Here is a 20,174-nt window from a genome sequence, read left to right on the forward strand (position 1 = left end):
ATGGGTAAGAACCTGGTCATCAGGTGCAAGGTGCTCACGTTGTTGCTGTAAGTGGCACAGGTCTGGCCCATACCCCACTCCTGTGCTGTGGTGATCACCCGAGCCATTTCCCGCTTTATCTGAAGACGCAAAATGGACAGGGTCCGGAGGGACACGATGTTCAAACCTCTGGATAAAGGCGAAAAAATGTACTCAACATCGCCCTCAACCTGATGGCCGCCTTAGTATGTGGCTGCATCAAGCTGTGCGTAGAGCCCCAGTTTGCAAACACCAAGTGTCACTACGTGCTGAGGTTCTATCTGACCCCGGTGTTGCGTAGGATGGATCTGGTCACATTGCCACGGAACGCTCCATATAGTTGGACTGTGCGTTCGTGGAAATGTTTGTGTGGAAAAACACCTTTGACCACCAATCCATCAGGCAGTGGTCTGCACGGAATGTCCTCAAGTATATTTTTGGAAAAGAAACGTCTGGAAGAGGAAAGACCGGCGGGAAAGCGCGGTCCAAGGCCAAGTCTCGCTCCTCCCGGGCTGGACTGCAGTTCCCGGTGGGCCGTGTTCACAGGCTCCTGAGAAAGGGCAACTATGCTGAGCGTGTGGGTGCCGGAGTCCCGGTCTATCTGGCTGCTGTGCTCGAGTATCTGACCGCTGAAATCCTCGAGTTGGCCAGTAACGCGGCCCAGGACAACAGGAAGACCCGCAACATCCTCAGACACCTACAGCTGGCTGTCCAGAATGACGAGGAGCTCACCAAGCTGCTGGGAGGGGTGACCATCACTCAGGGCTGGGTGCTGCCTAATATCTAGGCCATGCTGCTGCCCAAGAAAACCAGCGCTCCGGGCACCAAAACCAAGGCAATCTGCCAGGATTTTATCAAATACCCAAAGGTTCTTTTCAGAGCCACCCACAGTATCATTCTTGTAAATCTCCTCTGTACTCTCTCCACAGCAATTATGTCCTTTCTCCAATGTGATGACCAGAACTGTACGCAATACTCCAGTTGTGGCCAAACCACCGTTTTAAACAGTTCTCGCATTACATCCCTGCTTTTGTCGACCAAGAAACGAAAGCATTCCATATGCCTTCTTCACCACTCTATCTACCTATCCTGTCACTTTCAGGGACCTGCGGACATGCACTCCAAAGTCTCTCACTTCTTCTACCCATCTCAATATCTTCCCGTTTATTGTGTATTCCCTTGCTTTGTTTGCCCTCCCCAAATGCATTACCTCACACTTCTCCAGATTGAATTCCATTTGCCACTTTTCCGCCCACTCAATTAATCCATTCATATCATTCTGAAGTCCACAGCCATCCTCCTCACTATCAATTACACGGTCAATTTTTGTGTCATCAGCAAATTTCCCAATCATACCTCCCACATTTAATTCCAAATAATTAATTTTTTTTTGAAGAGATACAGCACTGAAACAGACCCTTCGGCCCACCGAGTCTGTGCCGACCATCAACCATCCATGTTAGACTAATCCTACACTAATTCCATATTCCTACCACATCCCCACCTGTCCCTATATTTCCCTACCACCTACGTAGGGACAATTTATAATGGCCAATTAACATATCAACCAGCAAGTCTTTGGCATGTGGGAGGAAACTGGAGCACCCGGAGGAAACCCACACAGACACAGGGAGAACTTGCATACTCCACACAGGCAATACCCAGAATTGAACCCGGGTCGCTGGAGCTGTGAGGCTGCAGTGCTAACCGCTGCGCCACTGTGCTGCCCGTGTGGTAAAATACACCACAAACAGCAAGGGACCCAACACTGAGCCCTGTGGAACGCCACTGAAAACCGCTTTCCATTCGCAAAAACATCCGTTGACTACTATCCTTTGTTTCCTGTCACTGAGTCAATTTTGGATCCAACCTGCCATATTCCCCTGTATCCCATGGGCTTTCATTTTATAGACCAGACTGCCATGTGGGACCTTATCAAAGACCTTACTAAAATCCATGTAAACCACATCCACCGCACTATCCTCATCAATGTTCCTTGTTACTTCCTCAAAAAACTCAATAAAGTTAGTGAGACATGACCTTCCCTTAACAAATCCATGCTGACTATCCCTGATTAATCCGTGCCTTTCTAAGTGGTAGTTTATCCTGTCCCTCAGAATTGATTCGAATAATTTACCCACCACTGAGGTCAGACTTACCACATCCTTTTTAAATAATAGTACAACGTTCGCAGACCTCCAATCCTCCGGCACCTCCCCCATATCCAGTGAGGATTTGAAGATGATCCTCAGCGCATCCACTATTTACTCCCCGGCTTCCTTTAACAACCTCAGATGCAAACCATCTGGCCCTGGTGATTTATTCATTTTCAAGGATGTCAGACTCTCTAGTACTTCCACTCTCATTATGCTTATCGTATCTAATATTTCACACCCCTCTTCTTTTCCGACAATTTCTGCATCATCCCTCTCCTTTGTGAAGGCAGAGACAAAAAACTCATTAAGAACCCCGCCCACATCTTCTGGATCCACACAGAAGTTCCCTTGTACATCTCTGATAGGCCATACCCTTTCCTTAGTTATCCTCTTGCTCTTAATGGACTGATAAAACATCCTTGGGTTTCCTTCAAGTAGTTGTATCCAGTCCACATCCACCAAATCACCTCTCAGTTTTGTAAAATTTGCCTTCCCCCAATTTAGAACTTTTACTTTTCGAGCTGCCTTGCCATTACTTAACTTTACAAACTCATTATTGCTCGTGTAATAAGTGTAATAAGTAGAATAATTTACCAGTTACTCACCGATCAGCTTCTTCCCCTGTACCATGGAGGCTGAAAAGGCAGAAGAGACCAAAGAGCACCTCCTTCCCCTAGTCAGTGAAGTCCCTCACACATCAACTCACAGCTTTACACTCTGTCCAAACAGCACTTTCTAATTAGTAATTATTCATAAATTACACTAACTAAAACATTAGTAACCTGACCAATTACAAGGTAGCTATTTGAGGGTTTTTAAACAAAGAGCTTTTTTCCCTATCCCAAAGGCTCTTTTCAGATCCACCCACAGTATCTGAAAGGGCTGATTACTGTCTGAAGTCTGCTGTACCCACACCTCTGTCTATCCATCTTCATCTAGAACAACCAGCGTCATCTTCCATTCCTTTCACCATCATGTGTTTAACTCGCTTCTCCTCATAGACAGTCAGATATCAATGTAATAATGAAATGATCTGTGTCAGTGCTGGCCATTTCCCTGTCCTGATTTCAGACCCCACTCTGGACACTTGTTTCCCATTCCAGGACTTTCTTGTATTAATATTCAGCACCACCTGTCAGTCAGAAACTTGTCTCAATGAACCGATCCTTTTACTGAACTTCCAACTGCTGCTGTCTATTTCTCGGGGGAAAGAGCTGCTCACTGAATAAGGATGTGAGGGGAATGTAACCCGGCTGCTGGTGAGAAGGTCCCGTCTTCTCAATCAAAAGCCTTTTATTTTACTACAGTGATTCCCAGATTCCCAGCTGGTCCGTTGAGGATTTTGTTTTCACAGAAATATCTTGTTAAATACAAATCTGATTCCAACATGTCAGTAACAGGACAGAATGGGAACCTTTTAAAAGGATGAAGCAACTATTTCAGTGGCTTCTCACTGTCCCCCTGAAGACTGTGTGAAGGGGAATTACCAATAGTCTGTAATTTATTACTTCCACACCGAGTTTGAGTTATTTGTCGTGTGAAAGATTGCTGAACGGAATCTTTTACTGTCAGTTACGGATGAGAAGTTGACAAAAATTGGCAAAATAAAGCTGTTCATAAAATAGCACCAGCAATTTGAGTCGGTAAAAGCAAAATTGTGTTTTAAAAGTTTATTTAAACCGCTACGGGAAAATAGATTTTTATGTACTTTTCCAGTCGATCACTTCTTTTCCATAGTGTAATTGGCGGCTTTCACGAATTCAAATATTCTGCCAGGTTGACAGGTTCAACCAATGATTTTTTGTATTTTGTGCTTCGAGATTCTCTGATTGAATCATTCATGTAAGCTAATGGCTGTGTGGCCTAATGGATAAGGCGTCTAACTTAAGTATATTCGATGATGTTATCAGAAGATTGCAGGTTCGAGTCCTGCCACGGTCATTTTGACCCAAAGGGATGTTGCAGGGCTTTGGGGATTGAGTCGGGGACTGAACAGATTGGAAACCCGACATGGACTTAATGGGGCGCATGGCCTCCTCATGTGCTGTCACTGACTTTCTGAGAAGAGGGTGACCAATCAGAAGTGGGCTGGGGGAACAGCGGGTTCAAACTGCAGGAATTCCAGGTCCCTGAATGACTGAGCTGAAACTGGTCAGTTTCACTGCAGGAAACACTGTCTCGGGGGAAATAACATCACAAATAATTCCATTTGACTAATTATTCAATTATAAAACAATGGGCAGATGTGAAGGTGCGATGTTACTTTTCACTGTGAGGGGAGAATCCGCCATCTGGGTAAATCAGCAACTTTATAACATCGTCTGTACGTTTGGAAAAGAAACGATGAAAACTCTCCCCAAAACCCTAGTGTGGTGGAAAGGCTCAATTCAGAGATTGGAATATAACGAGAGCACAACATAAATCATTAACTGATATTTCCGGCATAAAACACACCCCAGCTCCCGTTCCCAGGTCACTGCTGTCCCTATGATGCGGTGGGTGACTCTGAAAAGAGACTTTGTTTTGTGTTTCTGCAGGAAAAACACAAAGATCCTCCCAGGCAGTGAAACTCATCTTCCCAGAATCTCCATACCAGATTGAAACAGAAAACACAAAGACAGTGAGAAAGTTCCAGAGAGTGACTGAGCATTAAAACCAATGAAATAAACCAATTCTAGAGAGATGTTGGTGCAGTTTTTTCAGAGCGATTGTGGGTGGCTCTTAAAAGAGCCGTTGTGTTTCGAGTGTTTTCACTACATGGTGGAGTTTTACTTGGAGTTGATGTACTTGGTCACTCACTTTGTCCCTTCTCACATTCCGAGCGCTTTGTTGGGTGGAAATATTTATTCAGGCAGTTTCAACAGCTCAGAGCCGACATTGAGTCAGAAACCAGAAATGGGAGTACGGGACACAGGCAAGGAATTTACGCTGGACCTTTATAAATCTCACTGGTTATCGGCCTCAGTTAGAGCGTTGTGTCTAATTCCATGCTCCACACTTTAGCAGGAATGTCAAGGCCTTAGAGAGGGTGCAGAGGAGATTTACTGGAATGGTATCAGAAATGCAGGAATTCAGCTAATGTGGAAAGAATAGGGGTCTGGGGTGTGTGAAGCTGGGGTCCTTCTTCTGAGAGCAGAATGGCAGTTAATAGTTGTGTTCAACATTGTGAAGAGTTTTTATAAGAATAAAGAAGTTTGACTGCAATTCGACAGAGCCTTGGTGAGATCACACATTATGGGCGGCACAGTGATGCAGTGGTTAGCACCGCAGCCTCACAGCTCCAGCAACCCGAGTTCAATTCTGGGTACTGCCTAGGTGGAGTTTGCAAGTTCTCCCTGTGTCTGTGTGGGTTTTCTCCAGGTGCTCCGGTTTCTTCCCACAAGCCAAAAGACTTGTTGGTAGGTAAATTGGCCATGATAAATTGTCCCTGGTTTAGGTAGGTGGGAGGGAAATATAGGGTCGGTGGGGATGTGGTAGGAATATGGGATTAGTGTAGGATTAGTATAAATGGCTGGTTGTTGGTCGTCACAGACTCGGTGGGCCGAATGGCCTTTTTCAGTGCTGTATGTCTCTGTGACTCTGGAGATGTGGATGCTCGTTGGCTATATCCAAGAGAGAGATCGATAGGTTTTTGGATACTGAGGGAATCAAGGGATCTGTGCTAGTGTGGTAAGATGGAGTTGATGTAGGAAATCAGCTGTGATCTTATTGAATGGCAGAGCTATTTCGATGGGCCGAATGGCCCACTCCTATTTTTTATGTAACGTTCCATTCCTCTCAGGGAATATTTTATTTTCAAAAAGAGAAATACTGCACACACTCGAAATCTGAATAATAACAGAAGATTCTGGAAACACTCAGCAGTTCCAGCAGTATCTGTGGAGAGAGGAAGGGAGGAGCAATGTTTCAGGTCTATAGAAGGGTCACAGAACTGGACCACTAACCCGAGCTTCTCTTCTCCACAGTTGGTTCCGGACTGGCTGAGTGTTTTCAGTATTTTAGGCTTTTTCTTTCTGTATTTCATCCTTTTCCCATTTGACTATTTGCTGTGAAACTTTCAGCGTTGTGCTCAATTCTTTGTGTCGTTGTGTTTCCTTTATTTGAAGTAATGTAAATAGTATCCTGAAATGAATTTGCCAAATGGTTGGGCAAATTGTTACAACCGGTTTTTGAGCAAGTTCTCCACATGCACAGTGAAGGATTCCTTCACATTTGCGAAGACCATACAGGACTTGCATATCGATAGCAATGCCGTGTCCATGTGTCATTTGACATTGCTAGCCTATTCACCAATGTACCACTTCAGGAAGCCATAGATATTTGCACTGCAGTGCTATATCATGGTGATCTAGACCCGTCACCATTGTGTGAATCAGTATTCATTGAACTTATGAACTCGGCAACTTGCACAGTTGGGTTCAGTTTTATTGACACCATGTATCGCTGGTGTTGCCATGGGATCCCCTCTCGGCCCAGCTCTCACAAACATCTTTGTTGGATTCCATGACAAACCTGTTTTTAAGGGAATGACACCTAACCTCCTACCTCTTGCATATTTCCAATATGTATATGATACATTTGCTATATTTGAATCCGCAGCTGCATGAAATAATTTCCTTGCACGTCTTCATGGGCTCCATCCTACACTCAAATTCACCTTTGGAATGGAGCTGTCAAATGAGCTCCCTTTCCTTGATGTACTAGTTGAGAAATCTGCTAAGGGGTTTTCTACCACGGTTTACCGCAAACCTACATTCACTGGTCAATACACGCGTTGGGATTATTACAGTTCCACGCGCTATAAGATTGGTCTTATCGACAACCTCATAAATAGGGCTGAGCCATTTGCTCACCATGCAAGCTTGATGCTGAAATAGGGCGAATCAAAGGCATCCTGCATTATAATGGCTACACTGATCAGATCATTTCTCACTGTATATCGCACAAACCTATAAACGGGCTGAAGGACGTCATTTTGAGCCCTGAAAAGTGCCCAGTCTCCCTCAAATTACCCTGGAAGGGTAATATATCCCCAGTATTTGAGTAACAGGTGAAGCGAGCTGTTTCCTGCTGTTACTATGCAGGAGCAACAAGTGTGGTGTTCGCCACTAACAGGATGCTGCTGTCAAGCAAAAGAGACGTCCTGCCTATCACACAAATAAGTAACGTGATATATGAATTTTAATACCAGTGTGATGCTAGGTTTCTAGACCGTACATCCCAAAACTGGTGGATTGTATCAAATAACATGTCCCTTCCGCTGTTCGCAATGGGCCCTACCCAACCAACCCGTGCTTGCAAAACTCAAAACACAGCATCCAACATGAGATGTGATTCCACAATAGGACAACATTTGCTAAATAATTCTCAGTGTGCTAAGAATTACGTTGACAACCAATTTAAGACTGTCAGTAGGGCTCGCAGTGTGGTGCACTGGTGTGTACTGTAAACTACATGTATTAATACACAGGGCCCTGTTCTTTGCAGACAGAAAGAACATGCACACATGTTGTGCCAGTTTCAGCTAAACAAAATAAGTGACAGCCATTCACTGGCTCATTCCACAGGGCAATGGCTTGACCAATCAGAGTCAAGCTGCCTGGTTTAAATTTCAAACAAAGCTGGGCAGTTATCTGTCAGTTACCAAAAACTGGTGCATTCTGAATGGCAATGCCTCGACCAATCAGAGTTCACTTGCCAACCAATCAGCACTCTCTTCTCATACAGAAGAAAGTTGTTGTTTTCCCTTAAATTGGTATTCTTGTGGATTGCCCTGCTGAGTGCAAGACGAAAACAACTGGCTACCAAAGTTTGGGCAACATTTGACATCACGAAATGATTACTTTTATTTTCAATATAAAAATATAAAGCAATATGAGTGTAACATTTACAGACAAATTCTATTACCTCACATTGCCTGATTCTTTCACACTGACAGACTATGTGAACTACTGTCCCGATTTTGCAGTTCTCACTTCCAGTTAGCAAATGTCAGCAATCTGTGATACAGTGCAGTTTACAGACCAGACCGTCAATCACAACATGCAATAATTGTTCAGCTTATGTTGGACTGGTGGGATTTAGAAATACTAGGAATTGAGATGAGCTGTTATTGTATTTAATTATTTGTTTCATGGGATGTGGACGTCGCCAGCCAGGCCAGCATTAATTGTCCATCCCTAATTGCCCATGAGAAGGTGGTGGTGAGCTTCCTTCTTGAACCTCTGCAGTCCATGTGGGGTAGGTACACCCACAGTGCTATTAGGAAGGGAGTTCCAGGATTTTTACCCAGCGACAGTGAAGGAAGGAATGGCGATATAGTTCCAAGTCAGGATGATGTGTAGCTTGGAGGAGAACTTTCAGGTGGTGGTATTCCCATGCATCTGCTGCCCTTGTCCTTCTAGGCAGTAGAGGATGCAGGTTTGGAAGGTGCTGCCTGAGTAGCCTTGGTGCATTGTTGCAGTGCATCTTGTAGATGGTACACACTGCTGCCACTGTACGTCAGTGGTGAAGGGAGTGAATGTTGTGGGCGGGGTGCCAATCAAGCGTGTTGCTTTGTCCTGGATGGTTTCGAGCTTCTTGAATGTTGTTGGAGCTGCACCCATCCAGGCAAGTGGATAGTATTCCATCACACGCCAGACTTGTGCCTTGTAAATGGTGGACAGGCTTGGGGAGTCAGGAGGTGAGTTACTCACCGCATGATTCCTACCCTCTGACCAGCTCATGTAGTCACACTATTTATAAGGCTACTCCAGTTCAGTTTCTGGTCAATGGGAACCCCCAGGAAGTTGATAGTGGGTGATTCAGCGATCGTAATGCCGTTGAATGTCAATGGGAGATCGTTAGATTCTCTCTTGTTCGAGATGGTCATTGCCTGGCACTTGTGTGGCGCGAATGTTACTTGCCACTTATCAGCCCAAGCCTGGATATTGTCCAGGTCTTGCTGCATTTCTACATGGACTGCTTCAGTATCTGAGGAGTCGCGAATGGTGCTAAATTTTGCAATCATCAGTGAACATCCCCACTTCTGACCTTATGATTGAAGGAAGGTCACTGATGAAGTAGTGAAGAAGGTTGGGCCGAGGATACTACCCTGAGGAACTCCAGCAGTAATGTCCTGGAGCTGAGATGATTGACCTCCAACAATCATAACCATTTTCCTTTGTGCTAGGTACGATTCCAACCAGTGGTGAGTTTTCCTCTTGATTCCCATTGACTCCAGTTTTGCTCTGGCTCCTTGATGCCATACTCAGTCAAATGTTACCTTGATGTCAAGGGCAGACACTCTCACCTCACCTCTTGAGTTCAGCTCTTTTGTCCTTGTTTGAACCAAGGCGGTAATGAGGTCAGGAGCTGAATGGCCCTGGCGGAACCCAACTGAGCGTCACTGAACAGGTTATTGCAAAGCAAGTGCCCCGTCGATGACATCTTCCATCACTATACTGATGATTGAGAGTAGACTGATGAGGCAGCAATTGGCTGGGTTGGAATTGTCCTGCTATTTGTGTACAGGACATACCTGGGCAATTTTCCACATTGCCGGGTAGATGCCAGTATTGTACCTGTACTGGAACAGCTTGGCGAGGGGCGCGGCACGTTCTGGAGCACAGGTCTTCAGTACTTTTGCCGGAATATTGTCAGGGCCTGTAGCCTTTGCTGTATCCAGTGCCTTCAGTCGTTTCTTGATATCACATTGAGTGAATCGAATTGGCTGAAGACTGGCATCTGTGATGCTGGGGACTTCAGAAGGAGGCCGAGATGGATCATCAACCTGGCACTTCTGGCTGCAGATTGTTTCAAATTCTTCATCCTTGTCTTTTGCACTGATGTGCTGGGCTCCCCCATCATTGAGGTTGGGGATATTTGTGGAGCCACCTCCTCCTGTTGGTTGTTTAATTGTCCACCACCATTCATCATTGGATGTGGCAGGGTGTAGATCTGATCCGTTGGTTGTGGGATCACTTAGCCCTGTCGATTACATGCTGCTTCTGCTGTTTGGCATGAAAGTAGTCCTGGGCTGTAGCTTCATCAGGCTGACGCCTCATTTCAAGGTATGCCTGGTGCTGCTCCTGGCATGCCCTCCTGCACTCTTCATTGAATTAGGGTTGATCCCCCAGCTTGTTGGTAATGTTAGAGTGGGGGAATATGCGGGCCATGAGGTTATAGAATGTGGTTGACTACAATTCTGCTGCTGCTAATGGTCCACAGCACCTCATGGATGCCCAGTGAGACATTGCTAGATCTGTTCAAAATCTATCCCATTTAGCACAGTGGTAGTGGCACACAACACGATAGAGGGTATCCTCAATGTGAAGACGGGACATCATCTCCACAAGGACTGTGCAGTGGTCACTCCTACCAATACTGTCATGGACTGATGCATCTGCGGCAGGCAGATTGGTGAGGATGAGGTCAAGCATATTTTTCCCTCTTGTTAGTTCCCTCACCACCTACCGCAGACCCAATCGAGCAGCTATGTCCGTTAGGACTCGGCCAGCATGGTCAGTAGTGGTGCTGCCGAGCCACTCACGGTGATGGACATTGAAATCCCCCAGCCAGACTACATTCTGTGCCCTTGCCACCCTCCGTGCTCCCTCCAAGTGGTGTTCATCAGTCTTTCGCTGTCTCTTGCTGGTTTGCTCAGTACCTTTCTCTGTCTGTTCCTTTCTGGGTCCTGATAATATCTTCCTGGTTTTCTGTGTGACTTTCTCTGCCTGCCTCATTGTCGGTGCTGTTACTCAGTGTCCTTGTGTCATTGTGCAGTGAGGGTGAGTCCGTCAGCACGTGTGTTGCTGAGTCCGGGATTCTTGAGAAATCCAACGACAATCCCATTTTGATAAAAACATTGGGGAAATGAACATATTTCACTAATGGGCAGCTAAAATTTAAACCAACAGTTAGCAGAATGGCGCAGTTGAAGCGTGCTGGGCCCATAACCCAGAGGTCGATGGATCAAAACCATTCTCTGCTATTTATGCTTCGTAATAATGCAAACTGTTCACTTTCAAAACATCAAGTGTTTCCCCATCAGAACAAGGTGCTTCCAAAGTCACTCTATTGCAATCAGCTTCATCCTTCCACTGAACACATCAATCAGTAACAAATCACATTTGCTCACACGAACACAAGCTGCAAACACGGACCAGCCGAGTCTCTCCCTCTTTGTCAACCCCTTCCTGCAGAGCCTCCTCTCCACCACCAGATGGTGATGTTGGCCACAATAAAACCAGGACAAATGGTCACAGTGAGGAGACGGTCAGTAACAGAAAATAAAACAATAACAGGGAAAACCTTTACACAACAACAGGGGACATCTTTACACAACAGAAAACATATTTACACACCAGGAAATACCTTTAGACAACAGGGAGAACACAATCATACAAATGCCTTGTTTCTCCATCTCAGTCTCGTTGTCTCTCTCTGTCCCTCAGTTTTGCTTCCTCACAGTCTATTGGTTTTCTGTGTGTTTTTCTCTCTGTCCCGTTGTCGATGGTTTTACTCAGCGTCCTTGTAACGTTGTGTAGCCATGCTGAGCCTCCCAACACCTGTCTTGCTGTAATAAAAACAGAAAATGCTGGAAATGCTCAGTAGGTCTGGCAGCATCTGTGGAGAAAGAAACAGTTAACAGTTCAGATCTGTTTCCTCAGCTCACATTAACTTTGTTCTCTCTCCACAGATGACGCCAGCCCTGCTGACTATTTCAAGCATTTTCTGTTTATGTTTCAGATTTCCAGCATCCGCAGTATTTTGCTTGTGTACGTGTGTTGCTGTGTCTGGGACTGTTTGAGTGCAATGCTATTGCTTTATAAACAGCGTTGAAACAAACATTTATCTCGCTAACACACAGCACTAATACACAGCTGGATATCAACAGCAGCCTGCAGCAGAGGGCGCAGTGGAAGTTTATTAACACAAATAATTCACCAACACTATATTTACTGCTATCCCCAATCACACCACGCTTCGTCTTAACACGTTTTACTCTTTATTTGCATCAACATCTTCCTTCCAGTAAACACTTCAATTTGGAACACAGCTTCCAAATCACCTTTATTCACAAACCCGAACACACACCAGCCCAGACTTTCCCCTTCCTATCAACCCATTCCTGCATCACTGCCTCTCCACCAACAGTTGTTGCTAGAATCATACAATCATAGAATGGCTACAGCACAGAAGGAGGCCATTCAGCCTGTCGAACCCGTGCTGGCTCTCTGTTCGAGCACTAAAATAAAAGCAAAATACTGCGGATGCTGGAAATCTGAAACAAAAACAAGAAATGCTGGATTCACTCAGCAGGTCTGGCAGCATCTGTGGAAGGGTCACTGACCCGAAACGTTAACTCTGCTTCTCTTTCCACAGATGCTGCCAGACCTGCTGAGTGAATCCAGCATTTCTTGTTTTTGTCTCTGTTAGAGCAACTCACCTCATTTCACTCCCCAGTCAGTTCAATTTTGGAGGTGGGAAAACTTCTCGAAAGAATAATTCGGGAGAAAATTAATAGTCCCATGGACAAATGTGGGTTAATTCAAGAAAGCCAGCATGGATTTCTTAAGGGAAAATCATGTTTAACTGTCCTGCTGGAGTTTTTTGATGAGGTAACAGAGAGGGTTGATGAGGGCAATGCTGTTGATGTGGTCTACATGGACTTTCAAAAGGTCTGGCAGCATCTGAAAGGTCACTGACTTGAAACGTTAACTTTGCTTCTCTCTGTACAGATGCTGCCTGACCTGCTGAGTATTTCCAGCATTTCTTGTTTTCATTATGGCACTAGTTCCCTTTTCAAACTTACAGAATTAACCACAATAGTGTACTCTGAGATTCAAGTTAAATATCAGCCCAATATTTACACACATTATGAGTTTATAAGTTTCAGTATTAATTCCCATAGTGCATCCTGACATATGCATTAGATATATCATAACATAAGAACAGAAGAAATAGGAGCAGGAGTAGGCCATTCGGCCCCTCAAGCCTGCCCTGCCATTCAGTAAGATCATGGCTGATCTGCCCCAGACCTCAACTCCTCTTTCATGCCAGCTCTTCATAGACCTCAACTCTCCAATATTTCAAAAATCTATTTACATCCTCTTTAAATACTTTCAGTGATTTAGCCTCCAATACTGACTGGGGTAGAGAATTCCAGACATTCACTACCCTCTGAGAGAAGAAATTCCTTTGCATCTCAGTTTAAATGAGTGTCCCCTTATTCTGTAACTATGTCGCCTAGTTTGAGATTCCCGCACTAGTGGAAACATCTTCTCAACATCGACCCTGTTAATAAAAACAAGAAATGCTGGAAATACTCAGCAGGTCTGGCAGCATCTGTGAAGAGAGAAGCAGAGTTAATGTTTCAGGTCAGAGACCCTTCTTCACCCTGTTAAGCACCCTCAGAATCTTGTACGTTTCAAAAAGATCACCCCTCATTCTTCTAAACACGAATGAATAACCTGTTTAGCCGTTCTTCATAAGTCAACCCCTTCATCCCAGGAATCAGCTGAGTGAATCGCTTTTGAACTCCTCCAATGCCAGTACATCCTTTCTTAAGTCTAAATCTCAAGTGCGTCATCAGATTGAGAGAATCTGAAAGATAGCATAACCTGAGATACAAACTGAGATTTCAGTTTAAAACTCCCCTGGATTGTGAAACTAAAAGATACAATAGCAATTCAATTTGTATAGACTGTGCTTTGGATCATATTCCAGCCCTCATACAGTATCAGACTGGAAGATACTGTAGCAATTCCATTAGTGCAGACTCAGCTCTACATTACAGAGCAGGGAACATATTTAAACAACCGGGAACACTTTTACACAAGACGGATCATATTTGCACAACTGAGAAGATCTTTACCCAACAGGGAACCATTTTACATAATAACAGAGAACATCTTCACACAACAGCGAATACAGTAACACAACAGAGAACATATTACACAGCAGGAAATATCTTTAAAAGAACACAGGGAACATCTTTACAGAACAGAGAACACAATTACATAAGTCATCAGTCTTTCGCTGTCTCTTGCTGGTTTGCTCAGTACCTTTCTCTGTCTGTTCCTTTCTGAGTCCTGATAATATCTTCCTGGTTTTCTGTGTGTCTTTCTCTGTCTGTTCCTTTCTGCGTCCTGATAATCTCTTCCTGGTTTTCTGTGTGTCTTTCTCTGTCTGTTCCCTTCTGGGTCCGAATGATCTCTACCCGGTTTTCTGTGTGTCTTTCTCTTCCTGCCTCATTGTCGGTGCTGTTACTCAGTGTCCTTGTGTCATTGGGTAGTGAGGGTGAGTCCGTCAGCACGTGTGTTGCTGAGTCCGGGATTCTTGAGAAATCCGACTCCAATCCTATTTTTATAAAAACATTGGGGAATTGAACATATTTCACTAACAGGCAGCTAAAATTTAAACCAGCAGTTAGCAGAGTGGCGCAGCGGAAGCGTGCTGGGTCGATGGATCGAAACCATTCTCTGCTATTTATGTTTGGTCGGAAGACAAACAGTTCACTTTCAAAACATCAAGTGTTTCCCCATAATAACAAGATGCGCTCGATTGCGATCAGCTTTTTCCTTCTCGTGAACACATCAATCAGTAACAACTCACTTTTGCTCACACGAACACAAGCTGCAAACACGGACCAGCCGAGTCTCTCCCACTTTGTCAACCCCCTTCCTGCAGAGCCTCCTCTCCACCACCAGATGGTGATGTTGGCCACAATAAAACCGGGACAAATGGTCACAGTGAGGAGACGGTCAGCAAGAGAAAATAAAACAATAACAGGGAAAACCTTTGCACAACAACAGGGGACATCTTTGCACAACAGAAAACATATTTACACAACAGGAAATACCGTTACACAACAGGGAGAACACAATCATACAAATGCCTTGTTTCTCCATCTCAGTTTCGTTGTCTGTCTCTCTCTCTCCGTTCCTCACTTTTATTTCCTCACAGTCTAATAGTTTTCTGTGTGTTTTTCTCTCTGTCCCGTTGTCGATGGTGTCACTCAGCGTCCTTGTAACATTGCGTAGCCAGGCTGAGCCTCCCAACACCTGTGTTATAGAACATAGAACATAGAACAGTACAGCACAGTACAGGCCCTTCGGCCCACGATGTTGTGCCGAACCTTTAACCTACTCTAAGATCAAAACTACCTACATACCTTTCATTCTACTATCATCCATGTACCTATCCAAGAGACGCTTAAATGTCCCTAATGTATCTGCTTCTACTACCACCGCTGGCAGTGCATTCCACGCACCCACCACTCTCTGTGTAAAGAACCTACCTCTGACATCCCCCCGAAACCTTCCTCCAATCACCTTAAAATTATGCCCTTTCCACCCTGGGAAAAAGTCTCTGGCTATCCACTCTATCTATGCCTCTCATCATCTTGTACCCCTCTGTCAAGTCACCTCTCATCCTTCTTCGTTCCAATGGGAAAAGCCCCAGCACCCTCAACCTTTCTTCGTAAGACATGCCCTCCAGTCCAGGCAGCATCCTGATAAATCTCCTCTGCACCCTCTCTAAAGCTTCCACATCCTTCCTATAATGAGACGACCAGAACTGAACACAATATTCCAAGTGTGGTCTAACCAGGGCTTTATAGAGCTGCAGCATAACCTCGCGGCTCTTAAACTCAATCCCCCTGCTAATGAAAGCCAACACACCATACGCCTTCTTAACAACCCTATCAAACTTGGGTGGCAACTTTGAGCGATCTATGGACATGGGCCCCAAGATCCCTCTGTTCCTCCACACTACCAAGAATCCTGTCTTTTAGCCTGTATTCTGCATTCAAATTCGACCTTCCAAAATGAATCACTTCACACTTTTCCAGGTTGAACTCCATCTGCCACTTCTCAGCCCAGCTCTGCACCCTGTCAATGTCCCGTTGCAACCTACAACAGCCTTCCACACTATCCACAACTCCAGCAACCTTCGTGTCATCGGCAAACTAGCTGACCCAGACTTCCACTTCCTCATCCAAGTCATTTATAAAAATCACGAAGCGCAGAGGTCCCAGAACAGATCCCTGCGGAACACGACTGGTCGCCGAGCTCCAGGCTGAATACTTTCCATCTACTACCACCCTCTGTCTTCTCTGGGCCAGCCAATTCTGTATCCAGACAGCCAACTTTCCCTGCATCCCATGCCTCCTTACTTTCTGAATGAGCCTACCATGGGGAACCTTATCAAACTCCTTGCTAAAATCCATCTGCACCACATCCACTGCTCTTCCTTCATCGATGTGTTTTGTCACATCTTCAAAGAATTCAATAAGGCTTGTGAGGCATGACCTGCCCCTCACAATGCCATGCTGACTGTCTCTAATCAAACTATGCTTTTCCAACTAATCATAAATCATGTCTCTCAGAATCCTCTCCAATAATTTGCCCACTACCGACATAAGACTGACTGGTCGATAATACCCAGGGTTATCCCTATTCCCTTTCTTGAACAAGGGAATAACACTTGCCACCCTCCAATCATGTGGTGCCACTCCAGTGGACAGTGCGGACGCAAAGATCATCGCCAAAGGCGCGGCAATCTCTTCCCTCGCTTCCCGTAATATCCTTGGGTATATCCCGGCTGGCCCCAGGGACTTATCTGTCCTCATGTCTTTCAAAATTTCCAGCACATCCTCCCTCTTAACATCAACCTGTTCGAGCATATCAGCCTGTTCCACGCTGTCCTCACAAACGTCCAGGTCCCTCTCACTAGTGAATATTGAAGCAAAGTATTCATTTAGGACCTCCCCTACCTCCTCCGACTCCAGGCACAAGTTCCCTCCACTATCCCTGATCGGCCCTACCCTCACTCTGGCCATCCTCTTGTTCCTCACATAAGTGTAGAACGCATTGGGATTTTCCTTAATCCTACCCGCCAAGACTTTTTCATGTCCCCTTCTAGCTCTCCTAAGTCCATTCTTCAGTTCCTTCCTGGCTACCTTGTAACCCTCTGGAGCCCTGTCTGATCCTTGCTTCCTCAACCTTAAGTAAGCTTCCTTCTTCCTCTTGACTAGCTGTTCCACATTTCTTGTCATCCAAGGTTCCTTCACCCTACCATCCCTTCCTTGCCTCATCGGGACAAACCTATCCAGCAGTCGCAGCAAGTGCTCCCTAAACAACCTCCACATTTCTGTCGTGCATTTCCCTGAGAACATCTGTTCCCAATTTATGCACCCCAGTTCCTGCCTAATAGCATTGTAATTCCCCCTCCCCAATTAAATATTTTCCCATCCCGTCCGCTCCTGTCCCTCTCCATGACTATAGTAAAGGTCCGGGAGTTGTGATCACTATCACCGAAATGTTCTCCCACCGAGAGATCTGCCACCTGGCCTGGTTCGTTGCCAAGCACCAAATCCAACATAGCCTCCCCTCTAGTCGGCTTATCTACATATTGAGTCAGGAAACCTTCCTGGACACACCTGACAAAAACTGCTCCATCCAAACTATTTGCACGAAGGAGGTTCCAATCAATATTAGGGAAGTTGAAGTCACCCATGACAACAACCCTGTTAGTTCTGCACCTTTCCAAAATCTGCCTCCCAATCTGTTCCTCCGTGTCTCTGTTGCTATTGGGGGGTCTATAGAAAACTCCCAATAAAGTGACTGCTCCTTTCCTGTTTCTGACTTCCACCCATAATGACTCAGTAGACAAACCCTCCTCGATGACCTCCCTTTCTGCAGCTGTGATACTATCCCTGATTAACAATGCCACTCCCCCACTTCTTTTACCTCCCTCCCTATTCCTTTTGAAACATCCAAACCCCGGAACATCCAACATCCATTCCTGCCCCTGTGATCTCCAAGTGTCCGTAATGGCCACAACATCGTAGCTCGAAGTACTGATCCATGCTCTAAGTTCATTACCCTTATTCCTGACACTTCTTGCATTAAAATAGACACACTTCAACCCATCATACTGGCTGAAACTTTGCCCTGTCAACTGTCTAACCTTCCTCACAGACTCTCTGCACTCTGTATCTGCCTGTTCAACAGCTACCCCATCCACTGATCCGTAGCTCCGGTTCCCATCCCCCTGCCAAACTAGTTTACACCCTCCCGAAGAGCTCGAGCAAACCTCCCGCCCAGGATATTGGTGCCCCTCCAGTTCAGATGCAACCCATCCTTCTTGTACAGGTCCCACCTTCCCCAGAAGGTATCCCAATGATCCACATAACTGAAGCCCTCCCTCCTACACCAGCTCTGTAGCCACGTGTTCAGCTGCACTCGCTCTCTGTTTCTAGCCTCACTAGCACGTGGCACCGGTATCAATCCTGAGATTACTACTCTGCTCGTCCTGCCTTTTAGCTTCCAACCTAACTCCTGTATTTGCTTTTCAGGTCCTCATCCCTTTTCCTAGCTATGTAATTGGTACCAATATGTACCACGACGTCTGGCTGCTCCCCCCCCCCCCCCTTAAGAATCCTGTAGACTCGATCCGAGACATCCCTGACCCTGGCACCCGGGAGGCAACTTACCATCCGGGAGTCTCGTTCGCGACCACAGAATCTCCTGTCTGTTCCTCTAACCATTGAATCTCCTATCACTATCGCTCTCCTATTCTCCACCCTTCCCTTCTGAGCCGCAGAGCCAGGCTCAGTGCCAGAGACCTGGCCGCTGTGGCTTTCCACTGGTAGGCACCCCCCACAACCGTATCCAAAACGGTATACTTATTATTGAGGGGAACGGCCACAGGGGATCCCTGCACTGTGCGCCTATTCCCTTTCCCTCCCCTGACGGTCACCCAGCTACCTTTATCCTGTGACCTAAGTGTCAGTACTTCCCCATAACTGCTCTCTATCATCCCCTCTGCCTCCCGCATGATCCAAAGTTCATCCAGCTCCAGCTCCAGTTCCCTAACGCGGTCTGCGAGGAGCTGGAGTTGGATGCACTTCTCACAGGTGAAGTCAGCAGGGACACAAGTGGTGACCCTTACCTCCCACATCCTGCAAGAGGAGCATGCAACTGCCCTAGCTTCCATCCCCTCTGCTCGAAATTGACAACAGAGAATAAAAAAATATAAAGGAAAACCTTACCTTACCAAACCCTCCACACAAGAGTCCTTTTTTTTGGTTGGAGGAGGAGGATGGGTGGGAGACACTACACGTGTAGTGTTTCGGGTTTAGCCACTGCCCGAATATATAAGTTCACTTACCCAGCAGTCCCCGTGTCCGCGTCCGCCGAATCGCCAGGTAAGTACTTTATAGTGAAACGTACCTTCCCAGCTGCCCCCTGGCTCGCACTATCACCGCTACTGCTGATCAAAGGTGTTGCTGTAATAAAAACAGAAAATGCTGGAAATGCTCAGTAGGTCTGGCAGCATCTGTGCAGAGAGAAACAGTCAACAGTTCAGGTCTGTTTCCTTAGCTCACATTAACTTTGTTCTTTCTCCACAGATGCTGCCAGACCTGCTGACTATTTCAAGCATTTTCTGTTTCTGTTTCAGATTTTCAGCATCTGCAGTATTTTGCTTTTCTCCGTGTGTTGCTATGTCTGGGACTGTTTGAGTGCAATGCTATTGCTTTATAAACAGCGTTGAAACAAACATTTATCTCACGAACACACAGCACTAATACACAGCTGGATATAAACAGCAGCCTGCAGCAGAGGGCGCAGTGGAAGTTTATTAACACAAATAATTCACCAGCACAATATTTACTGCTATCCTCAATCACACCACCCTTCATCTTAACACGTTTTATTCTCTATTCACATCAACTTCTTCCTTCCAGTAAACACTTCAATTTGGAACACAGCTTCCAAATCACCTTTATTCACAAACCTGAACACAAGCTGCAAATGCTGCAAACACACACCAGCCCAGACTTTCCCCTTTCTGTCAACCCATTCCTGCATCACTGCCTCTCCACCAACAGTTGTTGCTAGAATCATACAATCATAGAATGGCTACAGCACAGAAGGAGGCCATTCAGCCTGTCGAACCCGTGCTGGCTCTCTGTTAGAGCAACTCACCTCGTCTCACTCCCCAGTCAGTTCA

At 45.7% G+C, this 20,174-nt stretch overlaps 1 non-coding gene across 1 annotated transcript; it reads left to right on the forward strand.

The window, feature by feature from the left end:
• Positions 1–4,026: 4,026 nt before the first annotated feature.
• trnal-uaa (transfer RNA leucine (anticodon UAA)) lies at positions 4,027–4,115 on the forward strand. Its single transcript is given in 2 exon segments — positions 4,027–4,063; positions 4,080–4,115. It is a non-coding gene; the product is annotated as a tRNA-Leu (tRNA).
• Positions 4,116–20,174: the final 16,059 nt, after the last annotated feature.

This window comes from Heterodontus francisci, unplaced genomic scaffold (genome assembly GCF_036365525.1).
Source record: "Heterodontus francisci isolate sHetFra1 unplaced genomic scaffold, sHetFra1.hap1 HAP1_SCAFFOLD_58, whole genome shotgun sequence".
In the NCBI taxonomy this organism is placed as follows: domain Eukaryota; kingdom Metazoa; phylum Chordata; class Chondrichthyes; order Heterodontiformes; family Heterodontidae; genus Heterodontus; species Heterodontus francisci.